The sequence below is a fragment of the Mobula birostris genome, chromosome 13 (genome assembly GCF_030028105.1).
Source record: "Mobula birostris isolate sMobBir1 chromosome 13, sMobBir1.hap1, whole genome shotgun sequence".
In the NCBI taxonomy this organism is placed as follows: domain Eukaryota; kingdom Metazoa; phylum Chordata; class Chondrichthyes; order Myliobatiformes; family Myliobatidae; genus Mobula; species Mobula birostris.
The window spans coordinates 73,001,439-73,014,716 of NC_092382.1; the positions used below are offsets into that span (position 1 = coordinate 73,001,439).

At 44.2% G+C, this 13,278-nt stretch overlaps 1 protein-coding gene and 2 non-coding genes across 3 annotated transcripts in view; 2 read left to right on the plus strand and 1 right to left on the minus strand.

Moving 5' to 3' along the window:
- The window catches only part of LOC140207995 (NACHT, LRR and PYD domains-containing protein 3-like), a 118,617-nt gene that overhangs the window by 62,807 nt on the left and 42,532 nt on the right, over positions 1–13,278 (minus strand). The window lies entirely within an intron of this gene.
- On the plus strand, positions 5,396–5,488 carry trnar-ucg (transfer RNA arginine (anticodon UCG)). The gene is made up of 2 exons: positions 5,396–5,432; positions 5,453–5,488. It is a non-coding gene; the product is annotated as a tRNA-Arg (tRNA).
- On the plus strand, positions 7,878–7,949 carry trnae-cuc (transfer RNA glutamic acid (anticodon CUC)). The gene has a single exon. It is a non-coding gene; the product is annotated as a tRNA-Glu (tRNA).

Sequence of the window (13,278 nt, forward strand, 5' to 3'; positions counted from 1 at the left end):
TTAACTCAAATTTCATGCTGTTGCCGCACACACAAGGAATTAATTCGTTAGCGCTTTTATATCAGCATTTGTGAATGCACTGTCAAAGCGCTGACGTTCACAGTGTATCTGGTAATTCTGGAAATGCAATAGTTCCTTCTCCATTCAGACTGATAGTTCATGTTTTCCCGCTCTTGGAAATATTTGCTGCCGTAAAATGTTGCTTCAACATCTTGTGTTTCCATACAAGTTCAATCTGAATTCTAACCCACAATATTCCCTTGGACAGCCGGTCTGATTGTCATATATACGCCCGGGCCTCTGCCTACCAGCCACTGGCTCTGGGCTTGCAAATCCTTGTCCGTATCAGCCATATTATCGATGAGAACATTCCGCCACACCGCGCCTCTCAGAACCATCTGCATATTCATACAATCTCAGACCTCCTGAGATACGCTGTCCCTTCCTCATGTCATTCCAGCAGCATCCGCCAATTGCAGCTTCATGTTCATTGCAGCACAAAAGTGTGAACACACATCTGAATCTTCACACGTTCCCTTTCACTGTCCTGTCTCCTCCTACGTGAAGATCATATTTTTTCTTAATTCCATTTCGAACTGTTATTCTGAGGCAGACGTAAAACCTTGCTATAATGAAATGCAAAGCGAGAAAACTCATACCCTGTCTTCTCCACATAAAGTCAACCTATTGTGAATATTTCTGGCTCTAGCTATTTTCTCGGTCCAAATACTAACTGCATTCAATTGGGCAATGTCATCGCAGGTAGGGATTATTAATGAGATTCAAGTTAAATTATGTTCAAGAAAAAACAAATGAAATCACAATATCAACGATCGCTCCGTTGAACTAATCTCCATACCACCGGCCATCCTCCTCCCCACAATGTCTGTATATGATTCCGTCCTCTAATTGGGATGATATGATACTATTAATAAAACGCCAATGCCATTATAATTTCATTTTATTTAATTTCCGATGGGGCATATCAGTGTGAACTCAGTTACTTAGTTGTTGTTCAAATTACCTAAAAACAGAAATCTGAAAACTGGAATGGTAACCAAAAGGCTATGAAGCAGTTGTTTGGAGATAAAACAGGGCCATCGCTCTAGATTATTCAGCTTTCAACCAGAAAGAATAAAATGCGCAGCAAACAAACAGAGCAGCAGGAGTAGTGAAAGGGAATCAAGAGGTAGGATAAAAAAAACTTGAAAGGAATAAACTCTCAGTGTGAGCGAGTGTGATGTAGAGTGGCTGACATAAGTCTGACTGGTGCCATGGTGTTGAGCTAGAGGTAGCTGGGGTAAATTTATTCACATATTTTCAACTGTCACTAGCATTCCGTTCAAGTCCAGCTACACCATGGTGTTGAGCTAGTGGTAGCTGGGGTAAATCTATTCACATATTTCCAAATGTCACTAGCATTCCGTTCAAGTCCAGCTACACCATGGTGTTGAGCTAGAGGTAGATGGGGTAAATCTATTCACATATTTTCAACTGTCACTAGCATTCCGTTCAAGTCCAGCTACACCATGGCTAATGGGACACATCGAGCCCTTAATTCCTCAGGCAGCCAAGGAAATTCAACATTCGCCAGTTACTTTCGCCAATTTCCAGAGACCCATCACAGAAAGAGTCCTGGTTGCATAATACAGGGCTTGGTATGGGAATAGTTTTCTGAAAATTGGAAGGAATTGTAGAATTATGAACGCAATTCATTCCATCGGAAAACAAACTAATTTCTTGTCCATTGATCTTCCCTGCAATTTCTTCAGCCTTGGAAATGCAACGAGCACAAGCAAAGACTTCGCCCCACCTAGCCTACCCTTATCATCGTCTCATACATCTAACTGCAATGCTATATTCTACATTCAATCTCATTCAATTGAATCACATTCAGTTAAGGACTGGGATAAACAACCATGAGGGAATAAACTCAATGTTCAACATCAATGTATTTAAAATGCAGTGAAAGCACTGGATGGTTGTGCACGTGCATACGTACTCCATGTGTACAAACCGTTTGAGAAGTTAGAGTATCATGCACTCCATTAACTGGAAGCAAACTCTCAGTAATAATCTGTCCAGTTAACAAGCGATTCGTGTCCTCAGCATGCGACGTATTAAAATCAGATCTCAAACTTAACATGTCCCAGAGTACCGATTATTTTCTCCAAACTTCAGGTCAGTTGCTTCGAAGAAATTGTTGGGTCGTCGGAAAATTGGCTAAATAGGGCAGCTCTGAATCAATCACCTGTTCTACGAATTGAACTCAGCTGCACGGAAACATTTCCTGACAGCAAGTCAACAGCAACATTCCCAACAGCAAGTCAGAACTTGGATTGTATTGGACAATGGTAAACATTCAGGGGCGGGAGTCCGCCCTTTATCTAAACCCAGTCAATGTCAGGAAAGCTCAGGTAGTGGAATTTGATTTTCTGCACTTTTATTGTTCGATAGGGAATTCACATCTTTCCCCCCAAAACGTATGACATTGTCAAATCATCAGCGGCCATTATCCATGGTTTTCAAACGGATTTGTTGGGTGATGTTCTTTTCCAAATATTGCGGTTCATCTTTCACTAGTTTACCTTACTCGTTGATAGTAATAATTGATTTTCTGTACCAATACATTCTTATAATTTTCTAGGAATGTATTCTTATAGAATTTTCTAGCAATGTATTCTTATATGATTTTCTAGGAATATATTCCTATATAATTCTTCTAGGAATATATTATTTTCTCTGCTAAAATAATTTCCTAATATGCCTGCCCAGATAAGAATGGTATAAATTATATGTAAACAATCCTGATAGTATTCCCTGCTTGATTCCTGTCCTCGCAGTGAATCTGGTGACGATATCAATCCTGTCCCAGGGACAGTGAGGGCTCTCCCGGGTTGTCACTCGCTATCTGGTTGCCATGACTTGGCGGATGTGCTCGTCGTTTTCTTGGACCTGGTATTGAATAGGATTCCGAATATTTTCGTCCCATGGGAAGTCCTCTTCTGGTCAATGGATACGCCGGTTTGTAATATCCACGCCGTCCTGATTTACGCCGCCATCCATTCTTCAGTCTGGTTTACCTTCACTTTCACCTTTGATCGATTTGTAGTCATTTGCTGCCGGAAGCCGAAAACAAAATATTGCACTGGAAAAAAAAAACTGCAGCTGTTGTTCTGGGCACAGTGATTGCGATCAGCTGCTTAAGGAACATTTACCGGAATTTTCAGCTCGCACGGACATATTCAGCAATAATTGCTCCATTTATATGTTCAAAAAGTGTGTTGTATGTGTCCTTATCTATCTCGAGGCCAATCGACCTCCTCCATTATCTTATCACCCCGGTAGTTCCCTTTGTGCTGGTTCTTTTGACGAATGGTTTAGCCGCCAGACACGACTTTGTCAACAGCAGATCCCGTAGGAGACTCCGGAGTTCCAGCAACGGGCAGAGCGCCAGAGACCCGGAGATGGAAAGCCGGAGAAAGTCCCTAGCTTTACTCCTGGTCATCTCGGGTAATTTCGCTCTGCTGTGGGCACCGTTCACTGTGTATTCTGCGTGGAATCTGCTGTGCTTTTCCAACTCTTCGACGCTTCCACCCGATTGCCTGCGGGAGCTGGGCGTCATGCTGCAGCTTCTGAGCTTCTCCACAAACACGGCTCTTTACGCCCTGACACAGACCAGGTTCAGGGAGCCGCTGAAAGAGAAGATGAAATCCCTGCTCGCTCGCACTGTCCGTCTCTGGGCCTGACCCCAGGTATTATCAATGCTTCACTGTAACCCTCTGCTTTTGATGGCATCTGGCGCCTTACTTGTTCGACTCATTCCTCACCGGCTGTACAATTACGCATAATGCATAAATCTATCTTAATGATGTTCCAAGCAGTCATGGTCTCCTGTAGTCTGCGGACGATCTATCACACTCTTCCATAAAAGGGCGTCATGCAGTTCCTATTGCAGATCAGTGCGGTCATTGTGCACACGTTGTTTCCCACTGCCCGCCGGGATTTTTTCTCTGGAAACACTGGGAATACAGAGACAAAGGGACAGAAGCCCGAAAGCACATGCTACCAGTCTCAAAGACTGTTCAATCCAGCCCGTCTACGATTATTGAGTGCTTCCTTGACGCTTAATATGGATTCTTCACTTTGCAGTCTATTTTGTTGAGATTCTCCACCTTACTGTTTACTTGTTCTGCAGGTTACATGCAATTAAATGTTATACTGCATGTTTATTGTTTTATCTTGATATACAGTATTGAGGCCAAATTTGGTGATAAATTAATGATGAATATCGCTTTTCATGACTCACATAGCAAACCGCTTGGCGGCCCTGTGATAAAATTTGAAAGATTGGATGTTTTAAAGTGACAGCGTGACAGTTTAAGATGTGGTCCCCCGGATTAACATGTCGGGACGAGGATGGGATTCGAGCCCACTCGTGCAGAGCACAATGGATTAGCTGTCCATCGCCCTAACCTCTCGGCCACCTCGTCTGCTCTTCTCTCTCTTCTGTTCCGAACTTCTGATTTTTTTTTTCTTTTTTTGTTCATAACATTTAAAACTTCTGTTTTAGGTCCACCCATGTGTGTTCAGATTCTATGCCGAATTACTTTGCTCGCCGTGCTTACCAGAATTCACCGAGGTGGATAAGGACAGTTTAGACAAATATATGCCAACCACAGGAAACATGGGAATAAGTATTTATGCACTTTGGACCTTATGGACGTGCTGTGGCATAACTACCGAATCCGTGCTCTGTAACTCGGAGAAACTATGAATGTGTTGAGTTGTAAAATGAGATAAATTTATGTTCAATTAAATAATATTTCAATAGTTTTGTTATCATATTGCTTGATTTCAGTAAACAGATGTTATGAGGATTTGCCATCTGGTTCGAGAATGACGATTTTCCGTATTTTGGGCAAATGCAATAACCCAATAGCTACCACATTATGACGCGCTGACGGCACGCCCGGCTGTGCGCAGACGCAGATCCAAACAACCTAACGCTTAGCCGACACTAACACATGGTTGCTCGGTTCTGGAATACCAGACCAACGGCTGAAATACCTAAAAAGAGATCGAAATCACTCTATCAGTAATGTACTGCATTGAATGTGGTGGACATTTTTCACTGATTCCAATCCCAGAATATAACGCCGGGGCAAAGTATAGTGGCATGTGCCTTTGAGAATTCCTTTCTGTGTGACACAATCTGAATATTGAACAGCCCAAAGCAGGAATGCCTGGGGAGATATTGACAACAATAGTCGAATGTTCACCTGGCATGAAATTACCGCTTACGAGTACTTTTAGCTCGGTCAGGAAGTCATTTTACAGGTGGAAACTTCTTGCAGCATTCAGCATATTCCCTTTGGCCTTTCTCACAAAATACGGCCGTGTGGCCTAATGGATAAGGCGTCTGACTTCGGTGCTTGACATGGTGGAAGTCATCAGAAGATTGCAGGTTCGAGTCCTGCCACGGTCGTTTTGAAAAACTGGCGGATTCGGTTCACTCCCTGCAGCCAATTGGTTGTCTCAATTCCGCGTGGGGATTAACCGGAGTACTGCACCATCGGTGAAAACGTAATGTCTCGTCTTCGCAACATATAATATTATGTGGTGTTTCTGCAGACACTTTCATAAACAATTGGTTGGAGTTTCTCAGACGTTCAGAGGAGCTGCTGGGAAGGTGAAGTTTACTTCCCATTGAGCTCCGTCTCCGAGCACACCTTATCCGTGAGAATTCACCACCCAGCACTGACGGTACATTCTCCTGTCTCAAACACTCCTCCTCTTCTTGGACTCAGCGCGCTGGTTCTCTGCCTGCTCTGGGATATCTTCATCACTAATTGCCAACTAGACATCAACCGCCTCAGCATCAGGAATCCTCACTTCTCCTTGTACCTTACCCCTCTGAATACACTGCCCTCCCAAATCTCAACCCCCATCCCCAAATTTACCTTCGATCACGCAGACAAAGTGCTGTTGTTGTAGAGTGGCGGACTGACCTCTACCTTGCTGAGACAAGGCGAGAACTCTCAGACACGTCTTCATCCCTACACCTTGAATAATCCCGACTACGGACGATCACAGAACTGTCTCCGACAGTATCACTGACGTTATCAACTCTGGAGAACCTCCATTCACTGTAGAAAACTCATGGTTCTATTGCCCTGAACTGCTAGCTCTACCTCCGATTTGATTCACAAGTCTGATTGTCCAGGTAGGTTCATTGTCTCAGCCTAATCCTGCCCCACTGATCCTGCGTTCTCATAGCTCCAGTCCATCCTATGCCCCATACTCAGTCCCTTCCCACCTGCATTCGCAAACCTTCCCGAGCTCTTGATCGACTCACTAGATTTCAGTTCCCTGGCTATGACCGTCTCATTTTCTCTATGGATGTCCAGTCTCTCTGTTAAAAGGGCCTTAATACTCTCCACATTTCTCAGGGAAAGAACCAAGCAGTTCCCCTCTATCATCACCATCCTCTGCCTGGCAGAGCCGGTCCTCACATCAGCAGTTTCTCCTTCGGCTGCTTCCACTTACTCCAGATTCAATGGGTAGCCATGGACACCCGCATGAGTCCAGATATGTCTCCCTTTTCGTTGGCTATGTAAAACAGTCCATGTACCTGTCATGGTCCGGTCCGTGAAATCCGCATTCCCGTTCACAGTCCGGTTCATCGATCCTTATTCCGGGTTTTTCTGTTTTCCCTTGTTCCATTGACTGCCTTAATTGAGGCACCTGATTCTCGTTTTGGGCTGGCACATAAATACCTCTGGAAACCAAAGATTGGCTGCTGGGTTGTTCCCTTCCCCTCCCCATCTGAAACTCTCACAGTTACCTCGGCGGTTTCCTCGGCAGTTATCCCGGCACTGCGTCCAAGAAAAGGTCCCGGCCTTGCGCACTGGAAAAGTCCCTGCCCTGCGTCCTAGAAGGGTCTCGGCCCTGCGCTCCAAGGAGGGTCCCGGCTTCGTCCGTAAGAGCCTAATCAAGCCGAGTCCAAGAACCGAGCCAAACCTACTCCAAGAGCCAGGTCCTGGGCTGGAGCTTCTCGTCCTGTGCCGGATTTCCTCGTCCTGCGCTGCAGCTCCTCGCCCAGCCCAGGAGTCGCCGCCATTCCAGGAAAGCCTACCATTCCATCGCCAGACCACATTTCGGGCATTCTGAAAGTCTGTTTCTCTTTCTCCTACCTCCATCCAGGCGGAGGGATGTTTACAAAACGCGATGGCCATTTGCGTAGGTTACGGCGTCGATTTGACGTAGAGTATAAATCAGCCTTTAGGACGGAGGCGCCAGATATGTCGGCAACAATGATGTGGTCACGGGATCGTAGGGCCAACTACTGAATTGCTTCGAGGCGATAGACAAAAATAAAGAAAATGACCCAGGGCTCATAAGAGAAACTGAATGTCACAATCTTTATAAAGACACGGAGAACGAGCGTTTACCACAGAGTCATTCAGAGTCTAGAGTGTTTCTTAACCAGAAGCACTGGGTGAACAAAGGATCTGCAAAATGCTGAGCGGTGGATTCGTGGCAATGTTGATCACATTTACTCATTATTATTATTTATCTATAGGTTTTGTTTTATATTGACCCGCATCTGGGCCGTACCCTCCAAATATCCGGACCTGCCTCTCGGATTTTTTGCACTACCTTACTTTCCATGTTTCTATTTTTCTATTTATGATATATAATTTAATTTTTTTAAATATTTACTATCGATTTGTAATCCAGGGAGCGGGAAGTGCAGAATCAAACATCGCTGTGATGATTGTACGCTCTAGTATCAATTGTTTGACGACAATAAAGTATAAAGTATTTTGCTCATTTGATAGTTGTCCATTGCTGTGTGCTGCGTTTTATCAGCTTCCCTGATGGTCCAGTGGTTAGGATTCGGCGCTCTCACCGCCGCGGCCCGGGTTCGATTCCCGGTCAGGGAATTAAAATATTGTCTGCTGTAATTTAATGTGCTAATTTTAAATTATGGTGTGGATTAGTTTGCTTCCACTACAACCCCATTCCTGTCTATGCTTAATCTGCACTGGGCTGACTCAGCACCATAAAACCACAAAAAAAATATAGGAGTAGAATTAGGGCGTTTGTCACATCGGGTTTGCTTCGACATTTCATCTCAGCCCCATTCTCCTGCTTTTGTATCATTTCATGCCCTGATCAATCAAACGAGGAAATCTATCGATCTCTGATAATTATACAAAAAAAGACTTGGACTCCACGGGGGCCTGTGGCAATGAATTCGACAGATTCACCGCTCTATGGCTAAAGAACTCACTCCTCATCTCTGTTCTAAAAGGACGCTCCTCTATCTCGAGGCTGCGTCCTTTGGTCTTATTTTCTCCTACCATAGGAAACATCCTCTCAGCATCCGCTCTATCAAGGCCTTTCACCATTCGATAGGTTTCAATGAGGTCACCGCGCAACCTACTGAATTCCAGCGAATGCAGGCCCGGCGCCAGCAAACGCTCTTCATATCACTAGCCAATCCATCCTAGCATCATTTCTCTGAATCTCCTTTGAACCTTCCCCAGCTTCAGCAATACTTTCTCAGGTAAGGGAACGAAAACTGCTTACAATACTCCAAGCGAGGCCTCACCAGTTCTTTGTAAAGTATCTGAATCACATCCTTGCTTTATATTCTAGTCCTCTTGAAATGAAAGCAAACATCGCATGTGCCTTCATCACCACAGATTCAACCTACAAATTAACCTTTGGGACATTATGGGCAGTTGTGTACGTCGCAATGAGAGGCCTGTACAAGGACTCCCAAGTCTCTTAGCGCCTCAGTTTTATTGCATGCATTTTCCCTCCTTTGCGAAAGTGTGCACTTTCATGTCTTATATGAAAGTGTATGACCATATATCTCCCTGCACTGCATCCCATCTGCTACTTCTTTGTCCATTCTCCGAACCTAAGTTCTTCTGTAGCCTCTCTACCTCCGAAAAAGACCTCCTGCTCGTTTCGCTGTGAAGAATCTGTACATGGGTGATTGGAGTGTTTCGACTATTCCAGGTTCCAGGTGCCTATACTGTAGCTGTTGGAATGTTTCATTAATTTCATCTGCTTTACCGGTGAGATCAAAGACCGTTTCATAACAATACTCTGTGCCCATTTAGCCCTCGTGTAAGCTACTTCATCTAATCTATTCGCCATCTGTCTACCTGTGCACCAGCAGGACACGTTTAATTAGAAAGAGGACAGTCAACATACCAGTGTCTACTCTGATTCTGACTATTGGTGGTTGATCAAAGTCTTTTTGTTTACACATTCGTCCCGGCGGTGAACGCATCACGGGATGACATTGTTCCGCATTGCCCGTAAGAAGTGAAAAGTGAGTCAGAGACAGTGTGATTGCTCAGCAATGTGACTGTATCTCCATCGCCTGATCACAGCGGTAGTCGGTTTAGTAACCAAGCATTCGTCTTTGCCATTGCCTTCCATATCATGTCTGTCCAGTGATATCTGACATAACCCACTGATACGAGTCGTGAAGAATTTATGAATTGATACAGGCTCTTCGACTCAAAGAACCATTCCGACCACCTTCCCACCAGAGTAAGTACCAGTTTCCAGCGTGCAGGCCATATTCCTCCAAGGCCCGCCCTTTCGTGAAACTATTCGACCTGCCTGATCTACTTCCTCTGGCAGCTCATTCCACATATTCACTGAACTCTTCGTGAAAACGTTGCTGCCCATGTTCCTTCCGAATATTCCAATTTCAAATAAGACTGTTAACATTCATTTTATCTCTGGTTTAAATCTCATTCTCCTCGTCTTGGAATGAGAAAATGACAAGCTTGGACAAACTCATTATATAACACAGTTCTTCTTGTCCTGAAAACGTCATTATATAACTTACTGCACTGTTTCCAGTTTAACGGCGATTATATTTTCTATAATAGAGCGTCCGGAACTGTACATGACACTCTATTCACAACCTCAACAACGACCTATCATAAGGTCTTACTTTTCGTTCCTTCCTGTTGCTCTGAATGAGGCAGGGCAGAATGAGAAAAGGGTTTTCACTAGACTTCCCAAATCAGCGAGCAGTGAGCTTGTGCCTCTGGGTCCCTCGTGTTAACTGTACTCCGTAATGCCCTGTCATTTAGAGCGCAATTGCTTTGCAAGTTTTATTTCCAAAATGCACGACATTATACTTACCTGTATTGGAATCTACTTACCACACATCCGCCACTTCTATAATTGAACCAGGTACGCTTGTACTCAACAGTTATCTCCCCCAGTATCAACAGCACTGCCTAATTTTGTCGCATGCAGAAACTTCCTGATCACGACGAGATTTTGCATCAACATTGCCAACATAACTAACGATTAACGAACAACAGCGACCACTCTGTCATACCACACATCCTCACTTGCACCCTTCAGTTCATTCGCAACTCTTACCCCATTCTTAGCTCCCCTGAGGGAGAGAGAGAGAGAGAGAGAGAGAGAGAGAGAGAGAATGTGTGTGTGTGTGTGTGTGTGTGTGTGTGTGTGTGTGTGTGTGTGTGTGCGTGCGTGTGTGTGAGTTTGTGTATGTTACAGAGGCGGATAGAGAAAGAGCGAGACATGGAAGTGAAGCAGGGGAGAGAGTCACATCGTGGACAGGGCAAGACAGATAAACGGGGGAGTTTGAAAGGCAGTGGAAGAGAGAGAGTTACACTGCAATTTACCAATTTCGTGTTCACTTTGGGCCATCGTTTTCCTCATAGTGTTTTCTTGACCATCAGAGTATTTCACTCCAGCGAGAAAACAAAAGGGCTCTTTCGGTCCCTTCATTTAAAGTCGGAAGCTGGAGGGCTCTTAAGTATTGTCACTGTTCAGACGGAGGAGGGAAATAGTTCATGCGTTTACACCTGAGCGTCCAACAGAGAGAGCAAGAGAGGGCGCTACGTTATACTTATTGATGCTACTTCTCCCAGTTACTTCAATCATAAATAAAGACAATTAGCATTAAATTGGTGCCATTAACTCTTATAATTCCAAAGTTACTGCGGATTTGGATGCAGGATTTCTGCTCAGTGCAATAAATCGTCCACAGTGTTGCTGAAGGAAGTACGTTGGTGAACGAAGGGAGGCGTTTTATGTCCATACAGCTGTAGAACCCACTGATATGAATCGCTCTATTTCTACTCGAAATCTATTGTTATATATTCGGTTGCAAAGTAACAATATCGTCGCTAAGTAGACTCCACAAGAAAGGGTTGTTTAAGCTGCCTCACGGAGATTGATCAGAGTCGGAGTAGAATTGAACTCTGGACACTGAGTAGAAATGCAAGAGTATTGAAGAGTGTTAAAATCTGCCGCCTGGATTTGGCAGAGAATGTAGCTTTCAGACAGCAGCCAGGGAGTTATTGACAGGCAGTTGGAGTTCTGGTCCCTCGTGCCTGTAGAGGGCTCGAACCTGCGTGGGGAATCCCCATTGGATTTCAAGTCCAACGCCTTAACCACTCGGCCATCGCAGCTCCATCTATGTTAATCACCCACCGTAGCACTACAAGAGAAGTGATTTATTGTCAGTGATGGAAATGATAAATCATCATTCCAATACAAATAGTATGATTGGACAATGTGGGAATTTGTTTCAGGACAGGTAGGTCAGAACGTGAGTGTAGAGGGATAACACTGGCGTCAGTATCGTCAATGAAGGAGATTTCCACTGCTGGGGATAAAGGTCAGGATTAGAATCAGGGTTAAAATGACGGATATATGTCCTTTCTTTGTTTTCTGGCAGCTATACCGTGTAACACAGGTAGAATAATACTATAAGATCATAGGTCCTTATGACAAAGAAACAGGAACAGGTCATTCGTCCCACCGAGTCTGTTCCGCCATTGTAGCAGAGCTGATTTATGATCCCCCTCAACACCAGTCTACCGGGCATGGACATTGACGTCCTTAATAATCAAGAAATTATCAACTTCTGCTTCAAATACACCAAATGACTTGGCTTCCATAGCTGTCTGTGACAACTAATCCCTCAGATGCACCACCTTTGGATAAAGATATCCCTGTTCTAAACTATCATCGTTCTATTCTGAGGCCCTGCTCTCTAATCCTAGACTGCCCCACTATAAGAAAACGCCCTCCGTACTTCTACTCTAAGTAGACATTTCAATATTCCATAGATTTCAATGAGATGCCCCTGCAGTGAGCACAGAGAAAGAGCTATCAAACTCTCCTCGTTTGAACACGATAACCCCTGTGTTCCCGGTGTCATCCTCGTGAACCTCCTCTGGACCCTCCGACCAATGTCTTATATCTGTCAACATTGCATTGTTGCTTTTATATTCCACTCTTGAACTGGATCTTAAAATTGCTTGTTAAAATTCCTTTAACTCTGACTCAGCCTAGAGGTAGGCATGCGGGGAATACTGCAGCCTAGAGGTAGGCATGCAGGGAATCTGCTTTCTGAAAATTAGCCTCATTTAGAGACGTTTGTTATCCTTTCTTCCAAGGTGCATTACCGTACTACACGATTATCTATTTGACAGAACTTCGCCCGTTCTCCTCAACAGTGCCTTGAATCTTTTGAATCTTGGAACAGGTTGAAGTGCGGCTACGTGGCATTTAATTGACTTTCTTTTGTTTACCTCCCTTCTTTCACAGTGAAGTGACAATTGCAATTTTCCAGTCATCAGGAACAATTGCAGAATGTAATGATACTTGAAGGGGTACTACTAATGCCTCTAGAATCTCTTCAGCTACCTCTTTCAGGACGCTGGGGTGTAGACCGTCTGGTCCAGTTGACATCTATCTTCAGACCTATTCGCTTCACGAGTACCTTCTCCGTTATTTTAACATCTACTCTCACTTATGCTCTCTCACGCACGTTTATTGGTGCCATTGTGCTGTTGTCGTCCACAGTGCAAACCGACACAAAATATTCACTCAGTGATTCCGTCTTTTATTTTTCGCCCATGACCACTTCTCCCGCGCCATTTGCAGCTTTCTGATATCCTCCCTCGCCTCCCTTTTATTCATATGTCTGAAAAATTGGTATTTTCATCTCTACTATTTTCCATTTCATCTTTCCTCTCATCAATTTTAATAGTCTTCTTTTGGTTTATGAAAGCGTCTCAAACCTCCAGCTTCCAACTAATGCTTGCTATATTATAAGCCCTCACTTTTGTCTTTATGCTGTCTTTACTTTCTATTTTCGGCCACGGTTGCCTCATCCTCCCTTTCGAATATTTATTCTTATTTGTGATGCACCTATCCTGCGCGTTCCCATTTGCCCCCAGGAACCCT